The following is a 10427-nucleotide window of genomic DNA, read 5'->3' as shown; positions in this document are numbered from 1 at the left end:
CTTTGGACTGCTTTGACTTGCAAATTTACAATTAATTACTCTTTAAAAAAAAAAATCTTAGCACTAGTGGCTGTTTTTCAAAGAACCAGCATGTTCTGATAAAGCTAAGGGATAGAACACACATCTATGCATCTATCTACACATATATACATACACACGCGCACACACACACACATCTATATCTATATATCTATATCACTATCTCTCTATCTCTCTATCTATCTATCTATAAAGAAAAATTACTGCTGATCGATGACTTTTCAAATTATTCTTCATTTCACCTGGAATCATGGGCCAGCCAGACCTCGCCCTGCATTAAAACATTTGAATGATGTGTGTTTTATTGTCAAGTACATGCTCGGAAAGGATGATTAAACACTCGAATCAATTATTTATGGCTAATAACTAAAGGGAAAATACGCGCTCACCGACTGAGCAACTTTGAAAGATCAATTTCGCGTACAGTTCACTACAGATCACATTGATGAATGAACCTTTGCGCAAAAGACAGAGCAGCGTGTGCACCAGAGCCTACTTTATTATAAATGTCAAAAGAGCAGAGATGTGTAGAATGAGTCTGGGTTTTTTTTTTTCTTTTCCTGCACCGTTGTCGCGATATCGCTCAGATTTAGAAAGATGAGTGAAAAAAATGATGATGATAATGGCCGTTTAATGGCTTCATTGATCCAGTGTACACATTAGCCGTATTATCTGTTGCAGTTACACTGATGTCCAAACATCACATTTATAACAGCTGATAATTTATCATAAAGTCATTAGTTGAACTACATTCGTCAAACAAGATTCTATTCATCATTACCTGCTGTAGTCTGCCATGGCACACACATCATCACATTAGGGGTGATGATATTTTTTTAATTCTACTGTGGAATACAGTATAACGTATCATGATAGATCAGCTAACTATTTCCTAATAATCCAGTTTTATATATACGTATTTTTTTATTTTTGTTCCAATTTGTTCCAATTTAAAAGGGACAATATAATACTTTTAATAGTAAAAAAAAAGTTTTTGTAGATATAAATATTCATGAGAACATTTTTCCTATATAAAAAGACACGAATAATATAATAAAAGAATACCATGATAGAATTAATTAAATATATAGTTTTTACTATAAAAACAAATAAGTATATAAAATAATTTATGTAATTAAACTGATACACAATATTGACTATATGTATATACATATAATTGTCACAGTACACTTTAATGAGATTGCATTTGCATACTTAAACACACACACTATATATATAGACTTATGTAGATAAAGTCTTGCATAACTTTTGTCATTATTTAGTCTAGATACTTTTAACTGCTTTTTCCAAAGTGGGCCACAGCTTTCCTCAGACACAACAACAATTAAAACAGTTAACTTCACCAAAGCACCGTGAGCGTTTTTATGTATTTGGTGGTTGATTTTCAAAAGGGGGAAGTGAGCCATGGTAGACGCAACAAGCCCAAAGTATGCAAACAAAACCTTTTGACCAATCATGCTTCTTCTGGTCAATCTGGTCACTCAGCAACAGGCTTGTGTCCCTCTCTAAACTGTATCAACCATATGGATGGACATTTGGATATTCTTTATATTTTAACTACTATCATTTATTAACGTAACACAAATAGTCGGCATCGCCATCTGTGCTGAAGCGCCTGTACTTATGCAAACAAGTGCATCAAAAAATGAAATTTTTTCTCCAAGGACTGATACATAGAAACCCATTTAAAGAAAATAGATGTATAATACTGTTTGTGAATCTAAAAAAGCATGCAACCGCATGCCAAAAGCTATAACAACAGGTGCTATTAATTACGAGACGTTACCAGACCCCTTTTTTACGTGTTAAAAGCATCCACCTTTTACGATTGAAATTTATTAAATAAAAGACGTTACTGGGATTTGTGAAAATATGAATTCGATGGATGTCAATTGGATATTAAAATAAATTTTTCCTCTACATTACAGACACCTATAAATAGATCTGGCACCATTCTAATATAGAGTAAATAATATCTATCAGCTGACGAAAATATATCGCATTAGCTCTTGATAAATGATGACTGTCTTGGTGCCGGACTATTGGGCTCTACTGTATATTAAAGCAAGCTTCATTGTGTTCGCATGGCTGAGTGAGCCGGCCGGCCGGCCCGGGCGAGGTGCCAACAGGTCTGATGGAGCTTCGTGCTACCAGCTGTAGCGTTCACCTGAGGGGACAGGGCATCTGGTAAACACGGGTACGGGAGAACGCCGGCACTGACAGGCAGCCAGATGCAAACAGCTGGACTCCCTTGGGCACTACATGCTGCCAGGTCAGCAAGAGCAGGATGTGGATATCTCTAAGGTTTCTTAATAGCTTATGCACTGCTTCAGTTGTGAAACTTATTCATTTCTTTATTTTCTTCCCTTTATAGTTTTTATGCATTTATAAATAAATGTCATAAAAATCTGCATTTATCATTAGCAATCCGCCATTAGCGATAGATCGATATCCCACCTCAGGGTTGCACACCTCCAAGGCTTGATGAAGTTCACAGCAGGAAATCGTTACAAGAGTTTGCACTGTTTTTTACTGATCGTTATAAACTATTCTTATCAATAAAATCTAATATTTCCCAGATAAAAAAACATCTAGAAACAATACTGCAGTTACTGATAAACATAAAGCAGTAAACGGTGAATATAATTTATTGTGTTGTGTATTTGATGATAGATAGATAGATAGATAGATAGATAGATAGATAGATAGATAGATAGATAGATAGATAGATAGATAGATAGATAGATAGATAGATAGATAGATAGATAGATAGATAGATAATTATGACAAGGGTGCAAATCTATTCATCAATCCATCCATCCATTGATGCACAAGCTTTAATTCCGGGGGTCACGTTGGGTTTAAAACTGATGTCATAATGTCTTTTTTTATTATAATTTTATTACCAATTACCTTTAAATCAATATAAATATTATATTCACTTTTATATGGACTTTGTCATATCGGTATTAGTTGTATTATGATGGGGTGCATATAATTATTGCTAACCCTGAATTTACATTTTTTTTATTTTATTTTTTCCGGGAGTGGGCCAAAATTCTGTGTCCAGATGCTCCTGCTAGTTCCTCAGCAACTTAGAGGAACCCTGACTCAGTGGACACAAAAAAGGTCAGGATAAAGAATGTGAAAATATGGACTGAACATCGCATTACAAGTGTGATGAGGAAAAAGAGGAAGAAAAAAACAAGAAAACTCTTGAAAGTCACAGGAAACGTCCATCAGGGGTTGTGAGACTGAGAGAAATGTTTGTGCACCTTGGTATAACGCAACTATTACTTTAATACGGCTAATATCTTATAATAAATAGGACAAGTAAGTCAATATGAAAGAAAATCTAAAATATTTTCAATGATAAATAAATAGAATAAATGACATAATATGTCCTTTGTTAGATCTTTAAGATGGAATATTTTATATATATAAAATATATAAAATATTTACAATAGAATGCCAATTTAATTGAATCCAGCACTAACTGAATTAAATTATTTTACGGTACAAAAATACGCATCTGTAGCATTTGCCCAACACTTCTAATGTACCATGTAACATTGGAATTTAACATATTTTTGCTTAGTAATTAGAGATTAACCCGCTTAAACCCGATAATGAGTTTACATCACACTATTATTTGTGTGTCGCGAAAAAAAAAAAAGTACACTTTGGCTTGCTCAAGCTTTATTTTTAATCTGAAATTAAAAGATACGCGGGATGTGCCGGGGCAGAGCGCGATTCCTGCAATAATTAAAGCTACTGAATTAAACGGAATAATTACCGAAGCTAATTTTAAAAACACAATCACGTTAGCGCTACGTGTTTGTTTCCATCTAAGTGCTAATTTGCACTAATCAAGGTATTAATATGCATCAATAGGTAAATTAGAGATCTAGCTGGCATTTGCGTGTTATTGACTTTATGTCAGCAGGTTTTTTTTTTTTGCTCGTTTGATGCACAGCTGAACTTCATAAAGATCTCCGGAAGTGGGAGGACCATGTTTTTTTTTCGATCGGCCCTCGTGAACACGTCGGCTGCTTCTTTTTTTCCCCGAGATATATTCCACGTGCGTTGTTCTTATTATACATTCGACGCAGCCCGAATATGAAATACAGAAAAGACCAAAGGTCTGCTAATAATGGGAATATTGGGAATTGAGAATAATGGGCATAGAAGTGAGAACACGACGGCTCCTGTGGTGCCGCGCAACCTTGATTGCGCTGACATTTATTCAGCGTTACACATGAGAAAGCCGAAACGCACGGCGTCCTTCCGATGGAGCATGCGTATCTGAACCGATTCGAGCACCTGTGTCCATTTTGCATTTGAACTGGAGATAAAACAGCCAACCTTAAAAAAAAAAAGAAAAAGAGAATCCCTATGCTGCTGTTTGTCTGAGATACTGAAAATAAAAAGGAAAGGAAAGGAAAGGAAAGGAAGGAAATGAAGATGAATTCCGGTGGATCCTCCGCAGCTAACAAAGCATCGCCTCCAGTGTGTGTCGGTTAGCGAGAGTGCAATGGCGTGGAGCAAAGGCCAATTAACACCGAAGCTCTGAGCTTTGGGATGCAAAGGGCCCAATGGAGGAGCTGGACAGCTGCTAAGCAGCGCTGTAATATCGTGCCGTGTCTATGCACTAGAACTGACTAATGGCCTTGCAAGGAGGCTGTTAGACGCACCATTAAAGCAGACTCCTTGGTCCGGGGTGTATGAGCGTGTGTGTGTGTGTGTGTGTGTGTGTGTGTGTGTGTGTGTGTGTGTGTGTGTGTGTGTGTGTGTGTGTGTGCTGAAATGACCACTGGACTCTCTGCGACAAAATATAAATGGAGGAAAAAAAAAAATGGTGGCCATAAATGTAAATCCTTCACCTCGAGCCAGACCAATAATGAATTTTTTAATGTGTAACATTACAGAACACCTTTTCAGGTTTTTTTTTTTTTACAGCACAGGCACTGTCATCCTTTGCATATGAAAAAGGGGACAACCTTTTTTTTTTTTTTTTTAATTCCTTTCTATTTTTTTTCCTCCTATAATCCTCATGGTTATGGGGTACTTCAGTATTCAGTGAATATCTTAAGCTCTACTGATGTTTTTTTTTTTTTATCTCTATTCCCTGTTATATAAATATATAAATGGCCCTGTTTTTTTTCTCTCTCTAGGACCAATAATTTTTTTTTTAATCATGTCACACCTTCTGTGCCTTGTAATCATTTTAATGTAACGTAAAGAACAATTACAAGATAAATAAAGCTTTGTGGATCTGAACGCAGACCTCCCTCTTTTCCCGAAGTCAGACCCTCATCCGAGGTATTTCACCGGGCAGAAAATCTCAAGATTAATCCACCCTGAGGTGCCATAAATCAAAACGGACTTCCCTTTGTCAGCATGGCAGATGGCCCGATCGCCCCAATTAAGAGGCGAGCAGGCGAATGCACACACAGCAAGAGGGAAAGAAAGAAACAGGAAACGGAAAGAAGGATACAGTATGTGTATGTATGTGATGAGGGAGGGTGATGAAAGGGGGAAGAGGGGGCACCTGTTCCTGTTCGGCTGTCATATTCGACCCTTTAGCAGATCTGAGCCACTCCGAGCTCAAATTAATGATGGCAAACAAAGACTTCTCTCCTCTCAGCTATTTGTAGCAGACTTCGTTTCACTCCTTACCCTCTGAACTAATCTTCGGCGTCACACTTAATGAGATTTTGGGGATGGAATAATAAACTGGAGCTGTGCTGCTCTTCTCCAAATGAGCCCTTTCGCTTTTATATCCAGACCTGAATCCCTTATGTATCATTACACTGGCTATACATGCAGCACAGAAAGAAGAAAAAAAGAGAAAACCCAGACTCAGGCTTGGCTTTTGGAGTGTGATTATTGTTGTTATTGTTACATCATTTTACTATTTAAATATTTAAACCAAGAACCGAAAACAAAACAGTCCAAAAATGTGGGGGAAAATTTTTTTTTTTATAAAAAAATTTAAATAAAAAAATTATATTATATTATATACATTTAAAATTTTAGGAATGATGAGAAAATATATCATCAATTTAAAAAAATCAAATAATTTTAATTTTATATTTTATAGTCAATAGAAAATTGCAACTTTCAGCATTATTTCAGAAAAAAAAATAAAAATAAAAAAATAATCGCATTGTCCAGCCCTAAAGTAGTTTATGTCCAGACGTGTGCATTTCTATACAAATGGGGAAAATTTTTTTGTTGAAGCCCATTTTTAGAAATCTTAACATACTCATAATTCTATGCAATTTGACTTTAGATTCTATGCAATTTTGGATTCCTTGTGCGACTTTAATCAAATAATAATTTGCAATAAATCATTGATTTATAGCTTCTAATCAAAAATATAACCACCAGAAATTCTTTCTTATAACATCCTGTGCAGCAATGTATAACATTTCCAATTAATTATAACTTATTATAAAGCATATATTACATGTATATACAGTATATTTTTCTATTCAATAGAGGAATAACTTGACATTCATTTAATCTGAACGATATTTCACATTCTTTTATTGTTTTGTATGTTTCTGATTTTATACACTTTTATAGCACTTTTATATTTATTCGAAGTTCTCACAAAAAATGCATTTCCATATAAAATAGGCATGTATAAACAATAAATATTTCCACCCATTTAAATCAAATGCATTTAGATGATTCTTTTTTTGTCAGTTACCATTTATTTGACGAGATCATCCCAATACTGGTGCTAACCAACAGATTGGTGCTGTAATTGATAGTGATCACGAAGATTAAAGAATTCTAAACACACGATGGTCTATGGGCTTCAAGCTATAATGCAATGTATATAATCTGAATATAATTATATATGGTGTGTGAAAGAGGGGAGGGGGGGGGGGGACAACATCCTCTAGATAATGTCAGTCTCTTCTAGTGGAAGTCTTGTGTGTTTTCGGGAGAGGTCTCGGAGTCGGGTGAAGAGTCGGGGAGGCTGCGCATTCTGATTCGCGCGCCACGCTCCAAATCAAATTAAGCCTGTAATCCAATAAACTGCGATTTCTGCTGCGACTGACCCCACAGGACCTCATTTCAAATCCATGACAAGCTTTAATCAATATGATTTAGTGGTTGAGGACACAAATAACTCGGCCGGGGAGGAAAAAAAAAAAAAAAAAAAGGAGTGACGGAGTGACAAGGGAATTTTTTTTCCTTTTTTTAGAAAGAGGGCCTGTGGTTTGTTACAGTGCTACATTGATTTGTGGACAACCTGTGACACAAGTGGCGGCGGAAAGAGCAGGAAGAAAGAGGGAGCAAAAGAAAGGAGGTAGGGATAAAATGAGGGGATGTAGAGATTAAAGCCGCTATCACGTAAACCCCTTTAAGACGCATCGAACCGAACATCGGCGATCAATACGCTCCTTTCCATGGCGGTCCACACTATTGTAAGTGATCTACTCTCTGAGCTTTTCTGATTCGTTTCTTTCTCTTCGGAAAAACCTGCAGCAATCTACAAACGAAAATCGGCCTTATTTAAACGGGTAAACGTAACGAACCAAAGCGGATCTCTGAAATTTCACGAAAGGTGTATCATTTAGCGTGAAGAGCGAAACGCTGTTTTTTTTCCGTTCTACCAATTTTTGATTCCCCACAGAGTTGATTCCAGAGGCAAGTCGTTTGCATTTTGCCACTGAGAAAAGTGTGTCGGCCAAAACCGCATTCTTGGAAACAATCCTTTTACCCTTTAGAAGAAGATGGAATGAGTGGAAAACACATTAAAGAGGGATTTGTGAGAGGGAAATAAATAAATAAATAAATAAATAAATAAATAAATAAATAAATAAATAAATAAATACAGCAGGAGTGCTTTAAAAAATAATTGCACAAGCAAAAAAAAAAGCACTCACGAACTACACTAGTGTGAACACAAATGCCACACGGGGGCCTCTTTTTGATACGGGAGGGTGGGGAACAGGGGCAACAAAAAAAGGAAAAAAAAAAAATGCTTAATGAAATTTAAGCAATGAAACCTGAGATGCTCAACCTTATCACTTCCCTCCAATTACACTTAGCTAAATTGCTTTTCATTCAAGCTGTGCAGGCACGTCGAAACCACTTTGAACACACCACTCACGGGGCTTCCTGGGGTTCCTGAGTAGCTCGATGACCAGGATCAAGACTCGACGTACACGGGATAACATGCTTATGTAGAAAGCTGAACAACAGAATTGTATTTATGAAGACCACAGGACCTCGCGTTCTTACAGGATCTCGGCTTAAGCGAGCTCTGAGCCCAATCCTGGAGCTTGTAACCTAATGCATTTTCCTGCTGAAAGCCTGTTGACTCCAGCTGAGAAACACACACACACACACACACACACACACACACACACACATAGTATACACCAAGTTTACTGCAGGCCATATTGGTGCTGCTGTTCAAAGAGTGCGTGCTAAATCGGCACAATTTGACAACGTCCACCAGGGACGGTCTTCACTTACAGAAAAACAGTGGTACGAAATGAAGTCCAAAACATTCTACAGAATTGAATTTCCTCTAATTTTTATTAAATGACTGAATTAAATGATTTCAGATTTATAACAGAAAAGTATATATATAACATGTTTCACTAGATTTTGTAAAGCCATTCAGATTATCATTTTAATAGCTTTCAATCAGTTTTATAAACAACTGTGCACTGGTCATCATGGATTGGACCAAGACCACCAAAATAGGAATGTTTCATTACACAGGGTGGTCAAAATGCTCCATACAAAGGAGGATATGTATTCTAACACCACACCGGTTGTGCGTCCTAAAAAAAAAAGTAGACACAATCCACAGTTTGGGAACATGCTCCACACAATTTTGGAGTGGTGTTCAACAGAGTTGAAGTCAGAGCTCTATAGTAGCCCAACGTAAAATTTTCCATTCCAAACCATATCTTCATTTTTACATTAATCTTTATGACGTTTGGTAGAAGCCCTTATTCAGAGCTGAGCTGTCGAGGGCCTTGTTCACAGGTCCTACAGTGGCAGATGGGATTTAAACTCATGTGCTTCTGATCAGAAAGTCAACATGTTAAAGCAAGCTCAATGAAAGTGGTAGCTAAGTGGTTGGCTGTGTTTTTTTGTGTGGTACATTGTCAGGAACAGGTTTTAATATATATGTATATTTATACACACACTCACTTTTTGTGACACCCAATCCAGGATGACTCCGCCCCTAACCACAGGGCACAATTGTTCATAAAACTGTTCGAACAGTTTTCAAATAACGTTAAACATTAAATACACCAAACTTTCCCAGGTTATTGGTTACATATGCATTGCACAATGTACATACAACAAATCAGCATTACCTGCTATATGGACAATCTATATCTCAATTCGACTTTCTTTCAAACAAGACCCGGAATGTACTCTGCAATTTCAAAAGTTTGTGGACACCTGATCATTTAACATTCTGTTCCACATTTAGTTCCCGTCCGCTCTTGTAATGTTCTCCACTCTTCTGGAGAAATGTTCCACTAAATTCTGGAGTGTGCTTGGGGAGATTTGTGGTGTTATATAGTGTTAGTAAAATCAGGTACTGATGGTGACGAGGTCTGGGTTGTAGTCAGTTGAGAATCTTCCAATTCATCCCATAGGTTTGGAGTAGAAGATCTCTAGCAGAAGATCTTCTACTCCAACCCATGTAAAGCATATCTTCATGGAGCTGGCTTTGTACACTGGGGTACAAAGGTTTGGCTCTCCAAGTTCAAATGAAGAAAAAATTCATGCAACCGCGACCAAAGAATATGTATACAATTATGTGCCTCCAACTATATGATAGTAGTTTGAAAAACACAAAAAAACCCATACGGCTAAAAAAACAAACTCTGTATAATGTATAAATATGTAAAAAAATTGAACTTTCAAAACCAAACCCAAGCAGACTAATAAAGATCTTTGCTACGCATCTTTGAGTCTCCTAACTTCCAAAATGATGCCAAGTATATCCGGCTCAGATTTCACCTGAGTAACATACAGAGCTGATGCTCCTCCAGGCTACACACAGACCTGTCCCTGTATCTCTGGATCTGATGCCCAGCAGGGGTCAGAGCCTGAAAAATACAGTCTGAAGAGGTTACGAAGTCGCACAAGCGCGTTTCTCATCCGCGGGCTCAGATACCATCGCCGCTTCTTCTATAAATGCCGGGATGATGTAGTGCGTTTAATCATTTCCAGCCGGCCTCTTTTGTCCTGAACGCGGCTTTTACCATGGCGGGCTGTGTTGGCGTGATGAAAAAACCCTGCTTTATCCCCCCACACACAATGAAACGAGAATATTTGCAATTGTGAGGGACCGAAATTGAATGCGCTGG

General features: G+C 37.2%; 1 protein-coding gene across 1 annotated transcript in view; it reads right to left on the bottom strand.

Annotated features, from left to right (window-relative positions):
- nxph1 (neurexophilin 1) overlaps window positions 1-10427 on the bottom strand; it is a 38967-nt gene that overhangs the window by 2346 nt on the left and 26194 nt on the right. The gene's annotated exons all lie outside the window — the stretch shown is intronic.

This window comes from Silurus aristotelis (genome assembly GCF_946808225.1).
Source record: "Silurus aristotelis genome assembly, chromosome: 6".
Classification (NCBI taxonomy): Eukaryota; Metazoa; Chordata; class Actinopteri; order Siluriformes; family Siluridae; genus Silurus; species Silurus aristotelis.
This window is presented reverse-complemented; position numbering and strand designations above follow the sequence as displayed.